We start from the raw sequence: 27,420 nt of genomic DNA, 5'->3' as shown, positions 1-27,420 counted from the left end.
AGAGAGACCTGCGCAGACGTCTAGGAGGCACAATCCTTATCCTCCACACCCCAATTTTTTTCTGTTCTAATCCTCTCCCAGGAGAGTAATACAAGGCAAGGGGGAAAGTTCCTCTCCCAGCTGCTGGGCGCTGCAGTCACCAGCCGTGCTGATCATCACCTTAAAAGCCATTTTCAATGCAGTATTTCAGGAGAGGAGGCACAGATGAGGTTCATTCATCTGGCGGAAGAAGAAAGGCTCCCAGGATTGGGAGGCTGTCGTTGGTGCTACTGTGATAAAACGTTTTAAATTACTAGGCTGAAAACTTTTCCCAAATGTAACCGTCAGTTCAGAGACAGGTCTCGTGCACTGAATGCAAAGTTATTTTCGTTCCCAACATCTGTATGTGCCTTTCTTCTCCCAGCCAGCAGCCCTGGCAGCTGGGCTCACCCAGCTCACTCCCCAGACTCTAACGAGCTTTTCAGACCAGTTGAAATGGATGGCTAGCAAACCACGCTAGCTGCGTACAAGTGCAAAGTACCTGTAGCTGAGCGAAAACACGTTAGGTGGGCAAAGCACAAGTCAATGTAAAATCAGAAGAGACATGGGAGACATTGGGGTTAATTAAAAGTTGCAAGGAGTCAAAAGCAATAAATGCTAATGAAGTCTTTAATCAAGTAAACCTTTCTAACCAGTCCCTTAACAGCAACCCGACTGGAATACAGTGGCCCGCTCAGATATGAGCTCTTCTTGCTTCTTGTGTTAATCCCATCTCATGGGGTCCTCTCCCTCCAAAGTGCTCTGTCCAACACCAGATCCTCTCTCACACCCATGCGAACAGGTCTTCCTTTATGACATCCCACCACTTCTTGGACTGGCCTCTCTCAGACTTGCTCTGTTAGACTCGGTTATCCATTTGAGGACTCAGGAGTCAGTGTATGGTTTGTGAGCGAGCTGCATTTTCCCAAGCAAGCCGCCACCACCACCACCTTGCAATCACCCTGCTTCGGGGCGACACTGCTGTCACACGAAGAAAAGGCATTTTTCTCCCCTTGGCAGTGACAGACTGGATTTACTTACCACCAGCAAAGCTTTTCTCACAGGAGCGTGAGTTTGTTCTTTGTTGAGAGGGCATTATCATTGTCTGGAGTGGTCTATGTAGCTCGCGTTTGATTACCTGGCCCTAGTGCAACTGGGGGTTTGAGACGGGGGGACGTATACTTGGATATAGAATTAATGCTTTTTTATCACATCTTACCCTAGACAATGCTTTCCATTACTCTTTGCTAAGAGTCATCATGACTCAGGCAGAGATGGCAGCATGCTGTGAACTAGAAGTTTTGCCACTGCAGTAGCTGTAACGATAAGGATCTTGTGCTGGAGAACAGCAAATGAAGGGCACAAAGGTTACTCTAAGTACTGACTCACTGTTTTGCTAACCCACCTTCAGCAGCATCTCATCGGTGGCACTCTTGGTCTGTGCGCGGGTCGCAGCGGGATTCCATACGACGGGATGAATTAAAATACCGCCAGGGTGACCTTTAAAAAAAGAGAGCGAAAAATTGAAAACAGTGTTCGTCTACCCCAATATGGACTCCAGACTCGTCAATGAATCTGAGAGGATGTGGCTTTGGAGAGACTTTCCAGAGGAGACGGGGTGAATCCAGATTCTGTCTTTGGGAAACGCTGAAAACCTGCCACTTTGAAACAGCCTTTCCACCCTCACAGGAATTAAATGCACAATACTGACACCCTCGCCTGCCCCTAACTGCTAACCCTGACACCCCGTCCTGCTACTCAATCACTTCCAAACAACCCCTCCCCGCAAATCCTGTCCCAAGCAGAGGCCGGATCCCACAAATGGAGACGTGCCAGAGATCCCATGAAGTCCAGTAGGAACACTACTACTGATTTTACATGGAAGATGTAAGAAGCTATGAGGAGAAATATAACCCCTAAGATAGACAAAAATACATTAAAATTTGCCTAAGATTGTGTCAGTCAAATGGGACGTTTCAGGGTTAAAATAAGTAACAAGTATTGTTCCTTAAAAATCAGCACTGCCAGAGGACTCTCCCTTGTATCTTATAGAAGATGACTTTTCAGGAGTACAATTTCCAAAAGTATTAAACCTGCTGGGGAGAGACAGCTAGGGGAACTGAGAAGAATTCACAATGATTGAGACAGATTAGATATATGGACCAACCAAATAGAGCAGGGGTTCTCAAACTGGGGGTCGGGATCCCTCAGGGGGTCACGAGCTCCCAGCCTCCGCCCCAAGCCCCGCTTTGCCTGCAGCATTTATAATGGTGTTAAATATATAAAAAAGTGTTTTTAATTTATAAGAGGGGTCACACTCAGAGGCTTGCTGTGTGAAAGGAGTCACCACTACAAAGCCTTGAGAAGCACTGAAATAGAGCATGCAGGTAAGCAAGAAGTGAAATGTAATGATGCTAAGAAAAAATAAACAAGTGCACCCAGTATTCCAACATGAAACAAAACAGACAAGAGAAGAGATCTAAAGCCAGTCACACAATGTAGTAGGAGTATAAAGCAAAGGCAGAAAAGGCATTGGCCTGTACACAGACCTAGTGCTATGGAGCAAAAATCAATTAAAGTTCATTTGGCAATTTATAAGATATTCAGAAAAAAATCTGTAAAATACTTGGGTTTCATTTCATGAACATTTTGTAGCAAAACTAAAAAACAAACGTAGCACAAAATACACGCGCAAGAGGGTCAGAACTCAGTTCTGCTGCATTCAAGGCCTCAGATTATTTTGCATTTTGCAAAATTAAACCCATAGTTACTTGGAAAAAAAACCCCAAAGCCAGGAGATTTGTTTCATTCGTACTGAGATGTGCAGGGCCTACTCACCTTGTTCTTGGCTGTCTGATGGTGCAACCAGAAGGGGAAGCCTCTCCCATTGGGTAGGAGAGTGATCAAAATTGCCCCTGAGAAAAATGGAAGAAGCAACCTGAAAGCTTGGTCTTGCTTCTACTGACATGAATAGAAGTTTGGCAATTTGCTTCTCAGGGACCAGCACCGGGCCCTGAATGTCGATCTCCCTTCTTGACCTTTCATAGAGTCACAGAGTTTGCTCCTTCCCTGTGGCAAAGGAACCAGTCACAGCTTCCTGACTCAGCCACCCAGCCCCAGTGGAGGTTAAAGCTGCAGAGGGGCACTGTTAGTTTGTTCCTCGGGTCTCTCAGGGCCCTTATGTCAGTGTCTCTTTGGGCCACAAGCCTTCCTCTCTCCTCCTAAGGCCCCTTCCCTCCGTGCCCCGGTCAGACGTGAGATTTCTATCCCGGGGGAATCTCCAGCGGCATGATACAAAATGGTCGGACCTGGACACTCCAGGCCATCGATTTTAAGGCCAGAAGGGACCAGTGTTCTCAGTGCATTGGGGGGATTAACCCATTCACGGGAACAGAGCGTGACGTCTCTTGCTACTGACAGAGTCGAGCGAGAGAAATAAATTAAACTCACGGGGAAGGTGGAGGTACTTTGGGGATTACTGCAAAGCAGCCATGAATAGTGCCTCCAAGTTAGAGGGACGCTGTCTGCTTCCCCAGTCCCATTCCTGTCTGAACTCATTCTACACGGCCCTGCTACAAGCAACACCTAACCTAAACGTACTACCAAGGGCACGTCTACACAGTGCTCTGGAGCCTGCAGGAGCACGCCTCCCAGCCCAGCCCAGACTGACAGCCTCGGGCCAGCAGGGCTTGCGCCCATGCTCTAACAAGAGCTGTGTAGACAAAGCTTTGAAGTTATGGCTTGGGCTGGAGCTCGGGCTCTGAAGGTTAGTGAGGAAAGTTGGGCTTCGAAGCCTGAGTGCCAGCCCAAGCTGCAAGTTCAAGGTGCTGTCAAATGCACACACGGCTGGGATGATTTAGTTGGGGTTGGTCCTGCTTTGAGCAGGGGGTTGGACTAGATGACCTCCTGGGGTCCCTTCCAACCCTGAGATTCTAGGATTCTAGAAGTGTAACCTCCTAGGGCACGTCTACACAGCTATTTTAGAGAAGCAGCGTGAGCCCCGCTAATCTGAGTCCATCGACCTGGCCCGGGAGGCGCGCTGCCACAGGCTCCGCATCAGTAAGGAGTGATGTTTTTCCATTCGTTCAGTTTGTCTCCTCTATGCATTTGACAGCACTGTATGAACAGCTGGCTTCCCCGCAGAGTCCGTCCGATGCCTCTGTTACTTGTATGGGTCTCTCGCAGCAACAGAGCCAGAAAACCAGAGAGAACAATAGGAAAATGGGATAATAAAACCGTAAAAATTGTCCAGAGTAGGTGTAGGACCTGAAAATACCTTCAGCTTATTGTTCAACAGGGAACAGATCTGAAATTGGTGCTGTCCCTTTAAAATAAAGGTACAGACTGATTTGTATATATAAAGGGTCATGTTGGGCTGTCAGTTTTTAGCAAAATTGTCCTTGACGCCAATGGAGAGTGCTGTCTAGTGCAGATTCTGATGCATCTTGGAGGCAACATCTGCTTTGCAGCTCACAGTATTCTCAACATTGTAAAAACATGATGGTTTGGGCTTAGGCTCCTCTCCTCTTCTGCAAACACGTATATACATGCTTAACTTTTAAGAACAGTCCCATTGACTTCAGTGAGATTAGTCACACACTCCAACGGAAGCATGCACGTATTTGCAGAATCGGGGCGTTAGCTCAGTCTCTTTTCTCTCTCTTTGGTGCCATATGTCCCAGGTCTGGTTTATACAGTATAGTGAGAAGAATAGCAATTCCCGAAAAGCAGTCATGGCAGAGAGGGAAATGTAGTATTTGTAAAAATAATCTGCTGTGTTTTAGAAATATATTTCCTCCACCGAAGGAGGTTTGCTTTTGGAGTCCCAGTAGTATACCCAACTTTAGACAATATTTCTCAACTCCAGTAACTTTTTAACTAATTCCTGACTGATTTCTTAAGTGGATTCAGCAGACAAATCATCACCCAGATGATATTAGCTTCCTCATTCAAAGTCTAATCCATTTTGAAAGATTAAGCAAATTCTATAAATATTTAAATTAAATAAAATCTGCATCTGCTTAGTGATCTTAATGAAGAATTAAGCTGATGTTCTCATAAAAAAGTGTAAATGTTCAAAGTAACTGTACTAGCAGGCTAGTGTTGGTGCATCTCAAATTATGTACAATTGATTAATACACATTTTTGTAAGCTGCTGTCACAGGCAGGGTTCAACATTGTATTTGATTTCAAATCCTGAGGGAGCTGCCTATTCTAATGCTCAGACTCATGTTAAACTTTGAAAAATCATCACTTCTTGACTCTGTTTTAGAATCTGACAGAAAAGTGCCTTTTCAGGTTCTTTTATCTTTATTACCACTTTACATATATTTTTTCTGCACTTCTTCTCCACAGACAAAACCCCGAACCTATGAGTCAGTGCTGTTTGGATTTCTTCCAGATTTTACTGAAGAGACTTGCGAACCATCAAATTGCTCTAAAACGAAATACTGTCTGCGTCATCTTCACATTATTCTCTAGAAAATCTAGGTTGGCAGAGTGTTTAAAGAGAATTGTTTGCCTCTTTCATGAGGGCAAAACTTTAAATCAGACCAGTCGACTCCATTCGTGCTGTGTAAAGACAACTGATCAAAAGGAATAATATATCTGTTTCAGCACGTACACATGGCATACTCGAATTCAGCTCCAGAAATCTGTTAGCTGAATTCAGTGCAGATGATTCTGGCCTACTGCATTGCTATGACAATGCTCTGGTGATAGAGTGGCCTCATTTTCTTCCTCATAAAACTGTGTGTTTAAAGCTACATAGGCCAAGCGACGCCATGTTTGAGAGAGAGTCTCCTTGGCATACAGCACTTACGCCTCTCTGGTTGGCTGCTATGGGTACCCGCATGGCCCCACAATATGCCAACATTTTTATGGCTGACTTAGAACAACGCTTCCTTAGCTCTCGTCCCCTAACGCCCCTACTCTACTTGCGCTACATTGATGACATCTTCATCATCTGGACCCAGGGAAAAGAAGCCCTTGAGGAATTTCACCATGATTTCAATAATTTCCATCCCACCATCAACCTCAGCCTAGATCAATCCACACAAGCGGTCCATTTCCTGGACACTACTGTGCTAATAAGCGATGGTCACATCAATACCACCCTATACCGGAAACCTACTGACCGCTACACTTACCTACATGCCTCCAGCTTCCATCCAGGACACACCACACGATCCATTGTCTACAGCCAAGCTCTACGATATAACCGCATTTGCTCCAATCCCTCGGATAGAGACAAGCACCTACAAGATCTCTATCAAGCATTCTTAAAACTACAATACCCACCTGCTGAAGTGAAAAAACAGATTGACAGAGCCAGACGAGTACCCAGAAGTCACCTCCTACAAGACAGGCCCAACAAAGAAAATAACAGAACACCACTAGCTGTCACCTTCAGCCCCCAACTAAAACCTCTCCAGCGCATCATCAGAGATCTACAACCTATCCTGAAAGATGATCCTTTACTCTCACAGATCTTGGGAGACAGACCTGTCCTCGCTTACAGACAACCCCCCAACCTAAAGCAAATACTCACCAGCAACCACACATCACTGAACAAAACCACTAACCCAGGAACCTATCCTTGTAACAAACCCCGATGCCAACTCTGTCCACATATCTATTCAAGTGACATCATCATAGGACCTAATCACATCAGCCATACCATCAGGGGCTCGTTCACCTGCACATCTACCAATGTGATATATGCCATCATGTGCCAGCAATGCCCCTCTGCCATGTACATTGGCCAAACCGGACAGTCTCTACGCAAAAGAATTAATGGACACAAATCTGACATCAGGAATCAAAATACTCAAAAACCAGTGGGAGAACACTTTAACCTGTCTGGTCATTCAGTGACAGACCTGCGGGTGGCTATATTACAACAGAAAAACTTCAAAAACAGACTCCAACGAGAGACTGCAGAGCTAGAATTGATATGCAAACTAGACACAATCAACTCCGGTTTGAATAAGGACTGGGAATGGCTGAGCCATTACAAACGTTGACTCTATCTCCCCTTGTAAGTACTCTCACACTTCTTATCACACTGTCTGTACTCGGCTAGCTTGATTATCACTTCAAAAGTTTTTTTTTTTCCTCTCTTAATTAATTGGCCTCTCAGAGTTGGTAAGACAACTCCCACCTGTTTATGCTCTCTGTATGTGTGTATATATATCTCCTCATTATATGTTCCATTCTATATGCATCCGAAGAAGTGGGCTGTAGTCCACGAAAGCTTATGCTCTAATAAATTTGTTAGTCTCTAAGGTGCCACAAGTACTCCTGTTCTTCTTTTTGCGGATACAGACTAACACGGCTGTTACTCTGAAACTTCTCTGGTTGGTGATCCTCCCCCTGGGGATTTGTACAGTGGAACTGGTTTATCATGTGCTGAAATTTCCCCAATAGAAAAGGAGCAAAATTCCACTGCAATGGAGTGAAGCCAGCCACTCCCCCTGAAGTGTAAGTGGAATTTCATTACAACCAAATTCACAGTAGGACTGTACCAGCACTATCCAGATCAATACGAAACCTCCCACTAGCTTCGGAGGTGCCAGATTTGACCCCCAAAATGGGGTCCACTGCTACAGAGCAAGACTAGCCTGATCCACACATTTCTGCATCTAAAATGTTGGCTCGTACTAAACCATTAAATGAAGCTTATCTGCCACTGCACAGGCCAGAATGAAGAGGTAACAGCAACAACGAAGTGACCATTCCTGTGTCTCATCAACACAAGATGTGGCAGAAATGTGGACATCAAAAAGGATACAAACTGTCTGTTTCAGAGCATATAAACGGAGAAGTTAGAGAAATAAAACCTCGAATACTCTTGCTAGAAGGTCGCAGTGTAACACTACTTGAACTCTTAGAATAATAAAACAAAGAGAGACAAAGCAGGCTGCTCCCTGAAACAGAGACGCACAGCTCACCTCACCTTACTCTAGGCTGCCTGGCTGCAAACTGACTGCTGCTGCTCACATCCTTCCCTACAGAGCCCACTCGCCTGCAAGCAGGGCCAGGAAGCCCTGAGCATTCAAAGTGAGAGCTGTGCAGTTTTAATACAGTTTTACACACAAACTGCTCCATATGTGTAGCAGGGTGGATGTGTTACAGTGGCAGGTGATGAGGAGCATTTGCTTTCCTCACTCCTTGAGCGGAAAGAGCCAGCCCCACACATATGCACCACATTCCCAATGTCCCCACACAATGGACAGTCTGACTTGTCCCTACATCAGAGGCAATTCCCATCCCTGGGGATTACATTGGCGAAATAGAGGGAAATGCAAGGAAGATGAAAAGAGGACTGAATATTGACAAATTAGATGCCCAGAGCTCAGGAGTGAGGCTAGGAACATTATGGATAATTAGAGAAGCAGCTATTATCATAGATTGCAATTGTTTAATGATAGGTTTAGTGAACTAAATGTAATTAATTGTTGCATAGCAATGGAGAAACATGTAACAGTTATAGATCTTGGGAAGGAATAACCCGGGAAGAATAAAATACAAGGGCTACAATGCTGTGATGTAGTAGCAAGTTCCTTACTTTCTTGCTCCACTAACAATTAAAGATGATTTTCTACAGTGCCTCCTCCTTGGCATCAGGGTGCCTCCCTACAAAGTAAGAGTTACCCACCAATGGGTGTTGTTTGTTTTAGTGTCTAACCTCTGCTCCACATCCAACACCGCAGAGACAGGCGGCCAGCCAGCCGGATACAAGTTACAGCTCAACAATTCTCTTCTTGGCTCCACCCCACCCGCGGCATAGCCTCTGATGTACGCCAGTGGCAACAGTCCCATTGGGACCATCTCCCAGCTGAGGCTAGCCAGTCCACTAAGCCCTTCACGCACACCTCCTCCACCTGCCCCAAGGCTGAAGCAACATTTGCCTCATTCTGTCTACTCCCCCCCGTCACCAGGTTTGTCGTGACAATGGCAAAGGTCAAGATTTTGAAGCGGAAAAACTAAATCTTCCAAATGAACGTGATCGAGTGGCCCCATTTTCTTCCTCATAAAACGGTGTGTTTAAAGCTATATAGGCCCAGATACGCCAGGCTTGAGAGAGAGTCTCCTTGGAAAAACGAACTTTTTCAAATGGGAACTCGATGCTCAGACTCGGAGGGAGTGAGAACCATGGGACCTTTCCCAGCAGCAGGCAAACTGTGCCCACAAACCACACCACACTGTGTGGAAATCTGCACTTTTGTCTTGGCTCCGTTTGGCTTCTCTGGTATAAACAGAAGGCAGCTTTGGTCTTTTCTTTTTACTTCCCTTATTCCAATTGCACGTGCCTGCTGCAGGCTGGGGAGCGAGTGAGCCCGGGGTGACGCACCGCACTTACCCGTGATTTGAACGTGGAACAAACTGGTAATTTAATCACAAAGAAAGAGGCTCCTTTCAGCCACTGATGTCAAACACAAAATACCCTCACAGGACAAAAGCCCTCTCAGGGTCAGTACTATACGTTCCCAAGAGCTCCGGCCCTGATCCAGCAATGCACTTAAGCATGTGTTTTAACTGAAGCTTGCAAGTAGTCTTGCTGATGTCCTAGAACCAAGGGTCCAACTAACCCAATATCCTGTCTCCCAACAGTGGCCAATGCCAGGTGCTTCAGAGGGAATGAACAGTACAGGCAATCATTGAGTGATCCTTCCCCTGTCATCCAGTCCCAGCTTCTGGTTGTTGGAGGTTTATGGACACCTGGAGCATGGGGTTTTGTCACTGACCATCTTGGCTAATGGCCATTGATGGACCTATCCTCCATGAACGTACCTAATTGTTTTGTGAACCCAGTTATAGTTTTGGCCTTCACATCATCCCCTGGCAACGAGTTCCATGGAGAGACTGTGCGTTGTGTGAAGAAGTACTTCCTTTTGTTTGTTGTTTTAAAACTGCTGCCTATTGATTTTATTGTGTGACCCCTGGTTCCTGTGTTAAGAGAAGGGGTAAATAACACTTCCTTATTCACTTTCTCCACACCAGTCATGATTTATAGACTTTATCATATTGCCCTTAGTCATCGCTTTTCCAGGCTGAACAGCCCCCAGTCTTTTTAATCTCTCTTCAAATGGAAGCTGTTCCATACCCTTAATCATTTTTGGTGCCCTACTCTGTACTTTGCCCAATTCTAATATATCTTTTTTTGAGATAAGGTGACCAGAACTGCATGCAGCACTCAAGATGTGGGCGTACCATGGATTTATATAATGGCATTACGATATTTTCTATCTTATTATCTATCCCTTACCTAATAGTTCCTAATGTTCTATTAACTTTTTGACTGCACATTGAGCAGATGTTTCAGAGAAATATCTATGACAACTCCAGAATCTCCTTCTTGAGTCTCATATGGGGTTTATAAACTAGACTTTCACCTCCGTAGAACTGAATTAAAATCTAGTTAGTTAATAAATGACAATAGATTTGATGTTCATTTCCATGCAAAAATGACTAGCTGCATTCTCAGGTATCTGTAGGGGTGATGGATTCTCATTTTGGTCTAAAAAAGAGAAATAGCAACATTTACCCTGGAACAATAATTTTTCTAGTGAATAGTGAAAGTGATTTGGACTAATATAAAACAGGATGATATCTGAATTGAAGCCTCAATCTGCCTCTAAATTAGCATGCCCAAATATCACATCGTTACAGCGATTAATCAAATGTCTCAGCTGTCCAGAGGCATGAACAAATAGGTGTTTGCCACACTAAAAACGTGGGCAATTTATGTGGGCAACTCTTGGTGTGCAGATTTAATGGTAGCTATTGAAAGTCTGGCCCTAAAACACTTTCAGGAAGCAAAATAGAAAGGAGCAGAATAAAAAGTCAAACATTAAGCTATTTCTCAACCAATAAAAACGTATGCCAAAGTGCTCTCCGACACATCTAAATAACTCTTCGCTCTCTGGTTCTCATCTAATGCCATGTTTAATTTCAACACGGCACAGGCTAGCATATTCTCCATAGTTAATCATAGGCGTAATAAATCTTCAACAGTTCTGCAGCACCTTACAGATTTCTCCTTCTGTGATTTCCATTTTTATTGCAATTCTTTGCACGGCCAACAGGGCCAATGCAAATGCCATCTCTATCTGTCTTGGGGAAACGTCTCCTTTGACATTGTCTTCCATGTAATTAGCAGTCAGTTACTCAATACATTACTCATAATAATTTTTAGTGCAGTCATCTACTTCCTCCTTAAGTGAGAAGGTTAATGAAGGGTTCTGTTATGCTAAATCTGCCTTGTCTGAAAAAGCGAATTTCTTTCTTAATAGCAACAAAAAACCATCTCCTTTTCCTGAAAGGTCTCATCTACCCGTGCACCAAACAGAGACGAGGTTAGGGAAAGCTCATTCCAAAGCATTACTTGGAAGGTTGCTTGATATTAAAGGAACTTCATTTTGGAAACAGGAGGATTATACCCTATAGCGTGTTCAATAACTGGTCCAGAACAGAAGCATGCAGATTACCAAATAGGATCAGACCAAGGGCCTATCTTGTCTAGTATCCTGGATGCTTCAAGAAAACACACAAGAAATCCCACAAATGACTGGAAATAATTGTACAGCCTCCACCTGTGCCACATGTGCTTGGAGGTTTGGGCACTGGGTGTAGGACCAAGTATTGGTGGAGTTTTAATGCTTCAGTAATACTACTCCTTGCTTTCTAAATACTAACTGAGTGAGTGGGTCACACAGCCCTTCTGCGAGCCAGTTCGGAACGGTGAGCACCATTCCACAGACAGGGCTACATGACGTACCCTCGTCACAGAGCCAGTCTGTCAGAGCTGGGAATACAACTCAAGAGCTGCTGGCTGCCAGCCCAATGCTCTGCCCACTAGACAATGTCTCTCCTTGTGGTCACGTGTGCTGACATTTAACCATTAGAGGTGAGGGTGATACTCACTGTGCCGATCTATTGTACACAACGATTTATAGTGGTGCTGTTCAGCATGTGGGTAATATTGCAAAGAAAGAATCCTCCTCTAGTTGACTCATCTGCAGTAGAGCTTTTAAAGCTCAGGAATGGAGAAAAAGCAGCTTCAGTTCTCCATGCAGCCCAGCATGTGATGTGCGTACGAATGCAGGCCGAGACGACAGAGGAGGCTGGATAATAGTGAATAGTATTTGTGTTGTCACATTGTGTTAGATGATCCTGGGGGAAAGAATCTCATTATTCCGTGAGCTAAAACAGCTTCTTTAGTCAGGAACAATTCCATCTCCATGCTAAATGAAACTTCACGTTCATTATGTACTTGAAATATACGCATGCTAGGAGTCCGGTATTATAAATGAAGTCATGTTAAAACAACCGGAACATTTAGACATCTCATTGTTTAACAAACTGAACACACTTAACTGGCGGTTAGATTTGATCAGTTTTAGGTTTATTCCACCTTTCTTGACACTTTGTCTAGGAAAGGTGGCCAGGGAAGGGAGCCTTGAAAGATCCCATGCCTGGCAGATATGTCTTTATTTTGGACTTTCTCTAAAAGGCAGACAAGGGAAGCCAAGATGTCAGTTGGAGAAAGAGGCAAATTCAACAGTGGAGCAACGGTGGTGTCTATTACTCACGAGGTCTGACCCTCCATTGCCCTCCAGCAGTGTTACACCAGTGTTACACCAGTTACTCCACTGCAGCTCGCAGAGCTACACAGTGTAAAACGAGCGTAATGGAGGGGAAACTCAGGCCCCTGGATGGCGATGATGGAACTGTGTGGTGACCGTGTGCACGAAGAATGAATGGAACGTATACGAAAGGCGAGGGGCGAGGGCGGGCTCCCTTAGAAAGAGAATAGTGCAATACTGAACACCAACCCCAAACTCCGCGGCAGCGGGAGCATCTGCACCTTACTCCCAAGGGCTCTTTTAAGAGTTGTGTAGCAGCCTGGGACTAGCCCTCCTACGCTACCTTCAACCCTCCTGTTATTTGTGTTACCTGCTACACTCCCACTTGATTCCAACCCCCAGCATGCGGGGCACACTCTTTGTGTTGCCCTCTGCAGGGCAAACTGGGGCAAGTTCCCTCACTGAATCACTTGTGCTATCTTCTGACTTACATCACTGTTTGCATCACTACTGAGTTTGGCCCGAGGCTTCCCTGGGAGACATCCCTGGCCTAGAGTTGCGGTATAAATATTCCCTCCTCGTGGAGAAAAGGAGACGCGTCCACAGCTTCATTTACAAGAACGTTTCTCCAAATATCAAAATGAGCACGTGGTGAAGAGGGGCTCTTTGTCAGGGGCATCAGCACCGTGTCTACTCTCAAGGACCTCACCCCGGCCAGAGGAGAGTGCAGAAAGCGGGGAAAGGGAGCAGCAGTGCCAGAAGAGAGCAAGGCGCAGGTAGGATAGGAGGAAGTGGGAGGCCAGACCGGGGGTTGCTAAGAGCAGAAGGGAAAGTGGGGAATGGACAACTCCCTATAGCTCCATCCTCACTAGAAGCAGAGGAGACAGTGGCAGGAGAAAGCCCGACTCAGTCCGACCCGCAGGAGGAGAATGGGTGCTTTGCAGATTCCTGAGGGATGCAGGGGTGAGGGGGTTGGGGATCGGTCTGGGCCTGGCTTGGATTTCAGGGAAGTCCTATGGCCTGTGTTATACAGGAGGACAGAGGAGTTGATCACAATGGTCCTTTCTGACCTTTTAATCTATGACTTTATGAAAATGGGGGTAAATCACTATTGTTCTGTCCTGGTATCATTTCAACTCACTTTATGCCAGTGTAAATCATGGCCAACAGGGAGAATCTGGTCCATTATCCACACGTAGCATTTTCATTTTCTTACTAAAACTCATTAGCCAACATTCTGCACTCCGACGTGTGTGTGTGTGTGCACGTGCGTGTGCATGTGTGTGCGCATCTCCCATCTAAGCCAGTGAGAGCACTTGTTGTGGCAGGTTATTCATGTGTTTTAACAGCCTATACATTTAGTGATACTTAATTTCCAGCGTGCAGAAACAATAAAAAGTCATTTTAAACCCCAAACTATCTGCTATGATCACAAAGAACTATTTTAATGTTAGTTGGCCATTCTTTCCAGCGTCACGGCATGACTCGGCCTGTCCAAGCTCCAGACATGATTAAAGCAGCTGTTTGGAATGTCTGCAGGATGAAGGAAGTGGCATCTCTATCACCAGGAAACAGGGAGCAAGCTCGTCTAACCACGCCCGATAAGTTCAGGCCTCACACAGCTAAGCTCATGCAATAAGACAGACAACTACCGACCAGTTATAATTGATCAAGTGTGCCGAAGTGGAGAACTGTGCTCGTGAGCCTGGCCAATTAGGTCATCATCTAAATTACTTGTAACACATTTAGCCAATTCTGCTACAGTTGTTTTGCTAATTTCTGACCCTTTATGCAGAGACTGCAAATAACACGCAGATTGATTATGAATCTGGGGATGAATAGCCTTTAGGGCCTTAGCAAGAACCACCAAATTCACTTAAAGGAAAACCTCCAAGTTGAGGTCTCAAGTGAATTTCTAGTGTTTTGGGGGAACTACGGGTATGAACTTGTAAAGTGCAGAACTAGAAGTCAAGAGATCCCTGTTCTTATCCTAGCTCAGCCACATGCTAGTCCATCCCGTGGAAACTTGGAAAAGCCACTTCAAGGCTGTGCCTCAGTTCTTCATCTGCAAAATGGGGACACGTCTACCCTACTTCAGAGGAGTCCTCAGGTCACAGGACATCACCCAGGCTCTACCATGTATTTTGGTCTTGTGCTGGTCTGCTCAGAGGGGTCCACGGAACTGTAATTCACTGATGTTCATAAAGTGCTTTGGGATCATCTAATAGAAAGTGCTGTAGGAATGCAAAGTAATAACAAATAATATCTGAGGCATTGGGCTAGTCTTGGATTCAGTTTTGCATGTTTACCCATACACCTGTCTGTCTCTGAGTAGAGCTTTATTCTTGGCAGTGAAATGACAAATATCCATTTATTATGATGAGGTTTAAAAAAAAAGTCTTCAAACTGATTTGCAAGTAAAACGCTGGAGCCCGGACACTCCAGGTGTCCTGTGGGGAGTCCCATGGTGAGTGCTCCAGGGAGACTCCATATGCACGCAGGGGAAGTAGCATCTCTCTCCTATCAGAAGACATTTCTGACCAACCCACAGCCCTGCTTTTGATACTGAATCATCACATCTAAAAGTGTTCATGATGCCAGGAACTTCCAGTCTTAATCCAAGAAAAGCAAAGGGACTTTCCCCTAAACCAGCATCTCCTTCAAACATGGGGACATGGCCACTATGTGTTAGATAACGTGTGCCCAGGGAGCAGTGCAGGAAAGGGACAGATGTTCTTGCAGCAGCAATTCACCATCCTTCCCGTCTCTGCAGAGCATGTTAAATAAAACTTCTAACCTGCTTAAGAGACAAAAACAGCTGAGGGGCCGGGGAGGTGGGGTGGGGGAGGAGGGCAGAGGAAATCTATTTACTTAGCTGTACCCAAGGCAGGTTAAACATGGGGACTGAATTGTCCAGCTGAAGAGAGATTAAAACAAACTTTCCAGTGAACGTTCCCCAGTGCCTCACAGGGGTGTCTCATGCCCTTTCCACCTGACCTATTGGTACAGGCAGTAGAGAATCAGGTAGAGCATCTTCAAAATGTGGCAGAAGGAAGGAAGGAAGAAAACGTGGTTAGGGTACTAGCCTGGGACTTTGGAGACCGAGTTTCAATTCTCTGCTCCACCACAGACTTCTTGTGTGACCTTGGTCTTCGACTATTCCAGAAAATGGGGATAATAGCACTTCCCTGCTGCGCCAGGGTGTGTGAGGATGACTTGATACAAGATTGTGAGGTGCTCAGACACTATGATAATGGGGCTGTAGAAGTACCTAAGGGATAGAAAGCTGATCTCTTAGCCAAGGAGAAAATCAACTGGATAGGAGTTGCCCAAATGGAGCCTTGATGATAACCATAAGAATTACAGAACTGTTAGATTTGTGTAAGGGTTTAATTTTAGGTCTAATGCAATAGCATTGCCAACTCTTGCAACTTCATCATCCGTCTTGCAATATTTGGTGTTTTTCTTAAAGCCTCAGCTCCTGGAGTCAGGTGATTATGTGAGAATCGCAATCTTAATTTAAAAAGAAAACATCTAGTCCTCATGGCTGCACAGAGAAACATGAAAACAAGAATCCTAAATATTCAAAAAAGAGAAAGTAAATGAGAAGAACCCAACATTTATTTCCTCATCATTTTAAAGCAAATCTCATGATGTTGGGAGTTCTGGCTCATGGTTTTTCAATGTTTGGCAATACCTCATTGCTAATAAAGCAATTTCCAGCATGGCCATATGCTAATTCAAAACCACATCTCTAATGTTATAATGTAATAGGTGGAAAAAAGAATTACCTAAGGCCTAGCAAATGTCTCCAACAGACATCAAATATTACTGAACAGGTGAATTAAAAATTAAGGTTATTTGTTCTCAGGGTGGATTTTAAACATTTATTTCATAGTATAGGATCAAGGATTTGGAGGGATTTTTAGTATTAGGATTAGACTTCAAATTAAACTCTGACACACAACTCGTACACTGGTTACACCTATTAAATGGAGTGGATTTTCCTGCAGTTTGAGATCAAACAGCCAGCATCTGGCTAGAGAATGAGTCCTGCATTAGAAGCGGTAGGGCACACACTTAATGGATAAAATTTACCTCCGGGAAGAGAGCTTACATAAAGCCAAGTGGAATGTCAGGCACACATAGCCCTGGTACTGGCTCTGTGCACAGGAGTGAATTTTACCCAATGGCATGAAGTTTTCTGCTCTCAAAAATGGAAAAGAATCAACACATTAGTCTAATGAAATTATTGTAGATTTTGTTTGCCTAATCCAACAGGATGGGAGAGCACTCGGGAGTTTTAAAAATCTACTGTGCAGTTTGTAGATTAAATGCAATGGTAAGTTCCTGTATTCTAGCAACGTTATAATTTCCTATAGTTTCTTTTTGCAAAAATTGCTATTTTGTCTTTTCAGAAACAGATCTCATTCTGATAAGGCTTATGTCCAACACCTTAAACTGGCTACGCGCTCACAGCCTTATCGCTGCCAGGAAAACGGTTATGGAAGTACAAAACATTGGGAGACTAGAGAAAAATACCTCTGAAATCATTTAGAAAGATTTCAGAGTATACGTGCTCCTTGATGAATGTACCAGCTTCTGTTAATGCTAAGGGGATGTACCCATAGCCAAACAGAGCTCTCCAGCTCCAGCAGCTATGGTTTTATTAGCTCATAGTCCATTCCCCTGCCCGGCTGGGATTGCATACCAATTTGTTTTCCATAATGGTCCTAAATGTCCCCAAGCAATAGGGCACTTCCTACTTCCCCATTCCACAGGCCATTTGGGACGTGTTTTCAGATATTCAGTGTAAATTTCCATTTTCTAACCTGTTCCTCCCATGTATGGCCCCTTGTTATTTCCTCAAGGGACTGACATGCTCATGGCATATTACATTATGTCTCTGAAACGCCAAGCTCAGACATGAAATTGCAATGAATTATTCACCTCACTATAGTCAAGAACTGAAATCTGCTCTTCCCAGTTGTTATACTCGGTGGCAGCCAAGTTCATTAATTCGGGGTTCCTGAGCTTCACATTATCGGACATAATTTGCTCAGAAGCCCTTCGGTTCTGTCTTTTAATCTATCTCAATTTTAAATTTGACTCCACCTCAATAAAAAATTTAACATGCAAAAGTTAATGAGAAAAATCCTAAACCCAGATCAGAAAACAACTTATAATCATGCCTCCAAAGTATCAAATGCTTAGTTTGTTTAAATGACCTTTTTCAAATTGTAAGACATTTATTCTTGGAAACATCCGTTCCCACACACAGAGTAGCATAAAATCCTCTTTTAGTTAGGTACTTTGTCCTACAATCATATTACTACTTCCCAGGAGAAAAAAATTCCTAGATGCTAATATGAATATTATTTCAAGGTAAAAATAACTGCAGAGGTAAAACTTTATTCATGAAGAAAACCAGAACTTTATTCAAAGTTTTGAAGACTTATTTAACATTGGTAGATACCTCCTAGAGAATTGCATTAATGAAGACTACGACCCTACTACAGCTTGTCAGACAGATGAGAACATCAAAGTGTTTCAAAAAGGAAGAGCTCAAGGCTTTAAAAGCAGTCAGAAAACAAAACTGATAAGAAATAAGTGCAATGAAAAGAGTGTAAGAGCAGGATTCACTTCACATTATTGATCTCTGGACTAAGGTCTGCTAAATTCCATAGGAATTATAAAAATGAGACCAAACTAGTTTGATCATGTCGGACTATATTATATCATTTCTGGATATTAGCTATAAAGGCAGTATTGTACGTTCACTTCTTAAAGTACATTGTGCTCTCTTAACGCTACACTTTTGTTGGTTTAATATTTCAAAATGTTTTGCAAGATCCAGGAGCAGTGGAGACAGGAGATATGTAAAGTTCCATAAAAGCTCTAAAAATACATCACCCTCCTGACCTACTAATGGCCTGAGCCAGACTCACTGAAATCAGTGGAAAGGCTTCCATTCACTTCTATGGACTTTGGATCAAGCCCTAATATTGTAGCCTCGAGAGTCTCCATAGACAACCGCGCTCAGCTGTGCAAACTATGCGGAGGTCTTATGTGGATGAATATCCACTAGCATCTAGAACAAGCCAATCAAACTCATGTTCACTTGTGACTTCGGGAGGATATAAAGGTAGGGCCCAAGAAGTGACGGAAACATTATTGCAATGTGGAGTCCTCATGAGTCACACACTTTGACTATTATGTAGTAAATGTTTTGTACAATCTCCAGATCACAGTATGATAAAACCTTGTTTCTTTGCCTAGTCTCTATATAGCAATCAGTATCAGTAGGTGGAGATTCATGAAGACCTTCAATGAGGAATGATTGTTTGTTGTTCACACTGAAGAACTTTTCAAAAGAAGGAAACTAACAGAGTGAGTTCGCAACTTAACCATATACCAAAAAAGTACAGCCTGTCTGAGCTGCCTAACCACCCATATACATTTCTTTGTAAGATCACAAACCAACCTCTACAACCTTCACACAGTATATAATAGTTCCCTAAAGTTTTCAGAATAATATCGTTCTGCACCCAGTGTGATTTATAATTAATCTCCATTTTTGTCTTCTGTAATGTGTGCTGAGTTTGCGGTCTGCATGCCAATTCCGGAGCAGCAAGGTTTAAATCCCCAATGGAAAGAGCTACAGCTGCTGTAAATGTTAGGATTAATCCCTTTAATTCACAAAGATCTCATTTGAATCCCATCTCATGGAATTCATTGTTGCGTTAGCCTCCACCAGGGCTTTATTTGTAATGTCCTTGCTGTGAAAGAATTGGAAGGATGATGTTTTAGTTGCTAATTTCATCAAGCGAAGGCTTTTTAAAATACATTTTCTGATACATGATTATTTGAAAATCCTTGAGCTTAATCTTAAAGGAACAACAAACATAACAATACATTTCATTCAGATGGCTTCATTTGTGAATGCTACTGTCTGGCTGTATAGAACGGCTGGTTCTCAGAGACACTCGTACGTCTGTCTGCCAGCACTGCAATTGCTGGGGCTATATCCCCCTGTCCCAGGGAAACTGAGGATCCTAGGAGATCTGCTGGAGGCGCAGAGGCCCTGGTCCTCTGTCCCAGCTCTAGGACTCACTGCTCACATCCTTTGACTTCCTTGTAGTGCTGGACTCCAGTGAAGCCAACCTGTGACTTCTCACGAATCCCCTCCTTGCCACATAAAGGAAACTTCTGCCACACAGAGTGGTTTTCACTCAAATGTTAATGCAGCCCTAATATATCCTTATTGGCTCTGTCCACTCTGTGGCCTAGGGATTGAGGACTGGTGAAGTAAAGGGACCAGCTGCCTAAACCCCTTTCACGTGGGAAAGTGAAAATCTATGCACAAAAAGGATGGTCTCTGCTCCATAGCTGGGAACTTACCATCCTCGTGCAATGGCAGCAGTAGATATTTGTCCAGTGAACCTCCGTTTCAAAAGACAAACTATATGTAAGCAGAGTCAGGATGAGCTCTACCCTGACATCTGGTGGTGAATTATGGCGAGTGTGGAAAAGAACTCCGGGGGCTGATCTTGTTTGCATAGGCACACCCACTCGCCTGGCATGAAACAACAGCAACTCAAAGTGGTTACTTTGGCTGGTGTGGGATCCCCAGTTTCTCTGTTATTGAGGAAGGAAGAATAAAGTTTTGTTACCCTGATTCTGTGAATCAAGGCCAGTGGGACTGTTGTATGATAGAAAGACTCACCATTAACTAAGTAGCACTCGCTTGACAAGGGACATGGGTTACAAAACCTAGTGAATTGAGAGAGGTTGGGGGCAGGTATTTGTACCTGGTGGTGTGGGTCCCTTTTGTGAGCCTGAAACACCAACTGCACCTCCTCCTCTCTCCACTGTTGAATGTCAGAGCTAACTTTGATTCCATTAGGAGTCTAGTTACAGGCTGCTGAGCTGAATTCACTTTGGGCCAATGGTGCACTAGCACTGGGGCTCCCCTACTATGAGCTGAAATCACTAAGAGCTGAAATCACAAAAGAGCTAAAGTTACTAAGAGCTGAGATCACTGAGTGCTGTGTTAACTAGTGGGGGTATGTTGGTATATTGCTGAGCAGCTGGCGGAGCAGCTAGCAGAGCCTTGCGGGGACGGTTGGAGCGGCCCAAGGAACGGCGAGTGGAGCGGAGCCGTTTGTGAGGACGGCTGGAGCGGCTCACAGGTCGGTGAGCGGAGCAGAGCAGCTGGCAGAGCAGAGCAGTTCGTGGGACGGCAGGAATGGCTCACGGGACAGCTGGGGGAGTGGAGTGGCTCGTGGTGAAGGCTGTGGGGGAACCCCACAAAGAGGCGGCCGGTCGGCCTTGGATCATGTAAGGTGCCCCTTAGCACCCTGCATGCCCCCCCTTTGAACTCTGGGGCTGCACTGACCAGGGACAGAGACTTTGGGTGATTTTTGGGTTGCTGGTTTCAAGAACCAATGGGAAAGGACACAGCCCAATTTGCTGGGGTGGGTCTTCGCTCATGGTTTGGTCTATGAACTCTAGTTGTGGTGTTTTCCCAATTTAATGTTATGTCGTTTACCTCATGTTATTAAACATTTTCTGCTACACCGAGACTCTGTGCTTGCGAGAGGGGAAGTATTGCCTCTTCGAAGCGCCCAGGGGTGTGTGTAAGATTTTCCCAGGTCACTGGGTGGGGACTTGAGCTGGTTTTGTGTTACGCTGTTGGGAGGGGACCCCTATGTACTGAACCCGGCCCTTGCTGCTATCAACTCGGCCTGGCAGAAGGGTTACATATACAAAAGACAGCATGTCCATCAGCACAATTCCCCTTAGCACAGCATCTGACTACTGGCTCAAAACCACTCAGAGAGCAGCGTCATCCACTGAATTGTCAACATACGACTTCCTGTGGCCTGGAGATAGGTGCTGTTCCCCGCAGCTCCCTCATCCAAGTACTGACCCAGTCTGGGGGAGCTAGAAAGATCATAGCAAAAGATGGTCAGGCTCCAAGGTACAGCAAAGTGTCTTCTCATCTCCGTGTTGGACTAATCATAGAGTAAAGCAACTGGAAACACAACCAAAAATGAAAAACAAACTCTAATCATGGCCCAGGGCTTACTGCCAGCTGGAAATAATCCGATGAGATGCCAGCAAGCTTTTTACGATCCAGCATCCAAAATAAATTGTATATTTTCAAAAACCAAAATATGTGTAATCAAAGAAATTCTATAATGTCATTTACCCAGGAAATAGCATTATAAAACAATCTCCCTCTGATGTTTGAAATTGAACCTAGCCATGGAATTTTGTAAATGTTGACAAATACTAACTGGTTTTTGGTTTTGTTTTGTTTTTTGTCGCCCAAGCAAAGCAAATCTTATCATGCCAGTGCTACGCCCTTAACCAGCTCACCAACCTAAGTTCATGGTGATAAGATGGTGGAAAGTAATGAAGATCAAAAGGTAACACTGTTTTCAAAGCATAATAAAATAAATAATCCATCAAGTCTAGAACTGAATAATTACTACTGGCAGGAAAGTTTCTAGAAAATATTACAAAGCAAGTAATAGCATTAGCATTCCTCAATTAAATACCTTGAGAAAGGCATTCCTTCTGCATCTCACCAAACTCTTCCAGCCACAAGACCTTGCATGGTACAATTCAATCCATCTAAAAATTAAGGATCAAGCTACAAAAAGAAAATGATAAGTTCCAAGCCAAGACACCAGAAGAAATTCAATTCAAATTCCAATAGACACCTCGGATAGTAAAACCCTGAAATATAGCCGCTCTCCTTTGTCACACAACCAAATCTTAGCTACATTACACAGCACTGACTGTTCTGATCTGGAAGTATCAGGTGCACACTGGCTTCCTCATTAAGATTTCACTGCAGAGTCACATACTACACCCATGTCTAATTTTTTCTTTTCTCTTTTATTTACTTGGGCCTCGTATGGAGAAGAGACCATCCGAGTGATAATCTGTTTTCTTTTTCACACTAATATTACCCCAAAGGGCACAGAAACAGTGATTTGCTTTATTTACTGGTCTCTTGCTCTCCTTTCTATGAGTATTTATGACTGAGGCACAGACATATATTACAAGCCTATCCGGGAGAAAGTGCTCATCTCCTTTATGTGATGCGACTACTAATGGAACATAAAATTAATAAAAAGCTAGTACAGCCTGTAAAACTCTATGTAAAGTGGCATATTTCACAGTTTTTCCTTTAGCCACCTGGTAAGGAAGAACACCTTTAGTTCAAGGCCCAGATCCTCAACTGCTGTAAGCCATCGTAGTTCCAGTTATGATGGTTTACACCAGTTGAGGATCTGGCCCTGTGTGATCAGCACCTCATCTGTGTTCCACAGATACCCTTCTATTACAACTCATGCGGTTTGTTTTCCCTCTCCTCCGCCCAGATTTACGTACATTAGAATCTCCAGCTCTTAAGACGGAGAGGGTCAAAAGACGGATTTAATTCAGAACAGATCAAACATATTTATCTTTAAATCATGTTTATGTTGGTATTAGCATACTTTCTAACAGCTAATTAACTGAAGGTAGAGAAGGTTCCTAAATCAACATCCCAAAGTATTCCAGTTTTTCTGACATCAGGATTTACACGAGGAAGAAATTCACATTCAGGTCAGAGGAGAACCCAACATGCTGGAACACGGCTGGTCCATGGAACTCTCCCTGGGTCTGCAGACAGACCGCTGCTCACTCGGTGCTGGCTCCTCTGTTTCTCATTCCCGGGTGCTAAGCCCACACTAAGCACTTTCCCAATGTTACCTTTCTATGTAAGTCCTGGAATTGCTGTAGGTGCCACAGAAATGCTGCATAATTGCAGTCCCATGAAATCCAATAGTCCTCCAGGCAATCTCTCTATTAAAATGGGGTCCATATTTGAGAGTGCCTGGTTCCTGCTAAGAGAGATGACAATATTTTGCATTTCAATAGCACATTGCACCTCCAGAACTCGTTAAGTCCTGGATCCCAATGGCCTGCTCTGACCTGTAGATGACGTGCCCGCCTAATTCCGCTACTGGTGGTTATGTTTGTTGTGTTGCTGCATTAGGATGGATGAATGTTTTAATCCAGGTTTCAGAGTAGCAGCCGTGTTAGTCTGTATCCGCAAAAAGAACAGGAGTACTTGTGGCACCTTAGAGACTAACAAATTTATTTGAACATAAGCTTTCATGGGCTACAGCCCACTTCATCGGATGCATGCAGTGGAAAATACAATAGGAATTATACATATTAATCCAGCTTTCCTGCACTTGCATTTAAGGCTGAGTAGTGTAGCCTATAAAATATGTTAAGTAGAAATTAGGCTTTAGCCTAAAGTAGCCTAAGCATAAAGGTGTGTGGGAAACTGAGCATGCTAGTGTGAGCAGAAGTTAGAGATAAGTTGGAGGCAGCAAGTCGGGAAAATAGACGTTAGCAAGGACATGTCCCATAGTAATGTTGCTGCTATGTTTTGGGTATAACTCGTTTGAGCAAGGTTTTTAATGAGTGTTTTGAGAATTGTGATTTTTTAAAGCTATCTGTGTTGATAATATGGGAAGGACACGGATACAGATGTTAATTTAAATAATGTGCAATCTCAAGAGCCAATAGGGAGGTGGTGGCAATAATTATGGCAAGGGACAATTTAATGTTAATTAGTATTACAGTGGTTATAAAAGGAGTAGCCTTGCTAGATGGCAGGAGAGCTCCAATTAGTAGCAAACTGGTACCATTAGGTTCCAGGGTTAAAAGGCTGTAGTGCCCTCTGTCAGTGGACTGGCCTCCCATTGATACATCATTTCACCCTGCAGTGTAACTATAACTGTAGCATAGTGTAAGTGGTAATTGCAGGTCTGTTTCCTTAACTAATCATTTTTCTTTCAAATAAAGTTTGATTTTGTCACTCCAAGTGTCATCTCATGGTCTTCTACTAAATACATTTTCTGTAGCCAACCAAGAGGCTCAAACCTGAAAGCTAAGTTGGCTTTTATTGCACCCTTATCTTAGCTGAATTAATATGAATTGGAATCATTTCAACATAAAGGTTAAGATAGCTAGAGACTAATCAACTCAAACGAGAAGGCATTGTGATATTGCTGAATGTTATGGACCAGTCCACCTAATTCCGGAATGCCATTTGAAGCTTCTGCATATAGGTCATCAGTGTGACAGGTTCGGTCACAGAGACCCCCTTGGGACTGTCACCTGACGTGCTGAAACTACCTCTGAGTCCATTTTCCACTGCCAGCTTGGGACTCCAGAAACCTGCCTTGTTGAGCCAGACATGCTAATCTGTTGCAATACAGACCCAGGTCTGGTCCAAGCTGCCGACTTTCATCAAAAACTGCTCAGCAAGTCACCTGTCTCCAGCACCCAGACACCCAGCTCCCAATGTGATCCAAACCCCAAATCAATCTGTTTTATTCTGTATAAAGCTTATACAGGGTAAACTCATAAATTGTCCACCCTCTATAACACTGATAGAGAGAGATACACAGCTGTTTGCTCCCCCAGGTATTAATCACTTACTCTGGGTTAATTAATAAACAAAAGTGATTTTATTAAGTATAATAAGTAGGATTTAAGTGGTTTCAAGTAATAACAGACAGAACAAAGTAAGTTACCAAGCAAAAGAAACCAAAAAGCACAGTAAAACTGAATACAGGTAAATCTCACCCTCAGAGATGTTCCAATAAGCTTCTTTCACAGATTAGACTCCTTCTTAGTCTGAGCCCAATCCTTTCCCCTGGTACAGTCCTTGTTAGTTCCAGCTCAGGTGGTAGCTAGGAGATTTCTCATGACTGCAGCCCCCTTTGTTCTGTTCCACACCCTTATATAGCTTTGGCAGAAGGCGGGAATTTTTTGTCTCTCTGGGTCCCCACCCCTCCTTCTAAATGGAAAAGCACCAGGTTTAAGATGGATTCCAGTACCAGGAGATCTGGTCACATGTCCTGTGGGACCCCAAGCCTCCATTCTTCCTGGCCTGACTTACAGGAACACAGAAAGGCTTACTAGTAAACAGAGCCATTTGCAACCAATTGTCCTGGTTAATGGGAGCCATCAAGATTCCAAGCCACCATTAATGGCCCACACTTTGCATAATTACAATAAGACCTCAGAGTTATATTTCATATTCCTAATTTCAGATACAAGAATGATACATTCATACAAATAGGATGACACTCAGTAGATTATAAGATTTGTTATGATACCTTACAAGAGACCTTTTGCATAAAGCATATCCCAGTTACATCATATTCACACTCATAAGCATATTTTCATAAAGCATCTGGAGTGCAACGTCACAGTCAGGGCACCGTAAACATTTATGCACAGATGATTTCCAGGTCCTTAATGAGGTGCTTACCCAACAGAGTTATGCAGAATCCCTTGTCTGGAGGGTAGGCAAGTTACTTCACCATCACACCTGCATCACAATCTTGTCTAATTGTGAAGGTGTAGGCCAGCTGGAGCATCTCGTGGCAGCACCAAGAGGAGCCATCAAGTGAATCACAGAGCTACACCAGCGCTCGGCTCCTCATGCCTAGGCCGGCCGTGGCTGGGGGAACAAGTGAAGCCGGCCCCTGGAGGAAGAGGCAGCATTCCCTGTCTGGACTCCAGAGGGACACTGCACCTGTTACTGTGCCACCCAGGGCTGAGCACGAGATGAGCCCATAGGAGCAAAGAGGTACAGAAGAAGCAGAAGAATTATTTCCAAAAGGTGACTGGAGAAGAGAGCAGCAGTTGCAGAGTTGCTCCGCCATCTGGTGCCACTAAACCACAGCTGCCTCTCCCAGCTCTAAGGATCTACCCTAGAAAACGTTGGCACTGCACAGTGAGGGACGCGGGCAGGGATTCCCCATCCTGTGTAAGTGCCACATTCCCTTACATCTCCGTGGGGCTGCTAGGCCATGTGTCAGCACAGAGACTGGTCTTGGTTTCAGATGGGACTAGACAAAACCCAAGAAATAAGAGACAGAGATCAAACTACAGTCCAGATCTGCAAATCCCAGGGCTGGTGTGAGGAAAGATGGGCACAGCAAGACAAAGCGACACAGCCAACCTTGAACCCAAATGAAAATACCAACACAAAATTAACCTGGCTTTCCAGGGAAATAACACTGGCTACACCACATACTGCAGAAACCTACCTCACATAGAAAACGACCTGCATGTAGTCTGGCTCCCCTACCTGCCTGCCACTCCCCATAAACGGATTTATTTGAGCAAAGAACTGCTTGGCTTCCTATTAGCAGTGTGACGAGGTTGTAAGTCTCTCTGTGTTGCTTCCTATTCACATCATTTCCCGTGTAACTTCTTGGACATTCTGCACAATTATTTGCATCATTTATGTTAGTGTATTCTTCGGACATCCCTGTAACCATGCCTTTAAATTGCAAATCAATACTTTACTCAGCTGAGGTGTATAAACCCCACAATAGGGACTGCACAGAATTGCTTACAGTATACTTTGACAGTAACATTTTAAATACACCAAAACATAGTCCAATCACAGGACCCCTGACAGGTCAAATCTTTTGAACAACCCCTTCCTGTTGCTAACACCCCCAGTGCAACAGGCAGGGGTAGGTCATCTGCAAAAACCGCAAAACGATTAGCTAGGTGAGAAAGACAAAGACACTCCAGAGACCCCTCCTCAAACCCATAAGCACAGGAGGGTTGCCAAAGGACAATGTGCATGCTGTTTCCTTCTTTAGACGCATCCAAGAACAGACATTTCTGCAGTCCACCGTGTCTGACTCACTCATTTACTTCCACACAGCCAGTGACCTTGCCAGCAATGCCATAAAACCAGCTGGAGTAT

At 44.1% G+C, this 27,420-nt stretch overlaps 1 protein-coding gene across 5 annotated transcripts in view; it reads right to left on the bottom strand.

Annotated features, from left to right (window-relative positions):
* HTR2C (5-hydroxytryptamine receptor 2C) overlaps window positions 1-27,420 on the bottom strand; it is a 436,136-nt gene that overhangs the window by 132,551 nt on the left and 276,165 nt on the right. For 4 of the 5 annotated variants that reach the window (XM_054038881.1, XM_054038880.1, XM_054038879.1 and 1 more), the window contains exon 3: window positions 1,424-1,518. The exons of the other annotated variant lie outside the window; for it this stretch is intronic. The gene's annotated coding sequence lies outside the window, so the exon portion shown is untranslated. The remainder of the gene's footprint in view (window positions 1-1,423; window positions 1,519-27,420) is intronic. 5 annotated transcript variants of the gene reach the window in all.

The sequence above is a fragment of the Malaclemys terrapin genome, chromosome 9, assembly GCF_027887155.1.
Source record: "Malaclemys terrapin pileata isolate rMalTer1 chromosome 9, rMalTer1.hap1, whole genome shotgun sequence".
NCBI classification, from domain to species: Eukaryota; Metazoa; Chordata; order Testudines; family Emydidae; genus Malaclemys; species Malaclemys terrapin.
The sequence above is the reverse complement of the archived record's forward strand: the minus strand, read 5'-3'. Positions and strand labels throughout refer to the sequence as shown.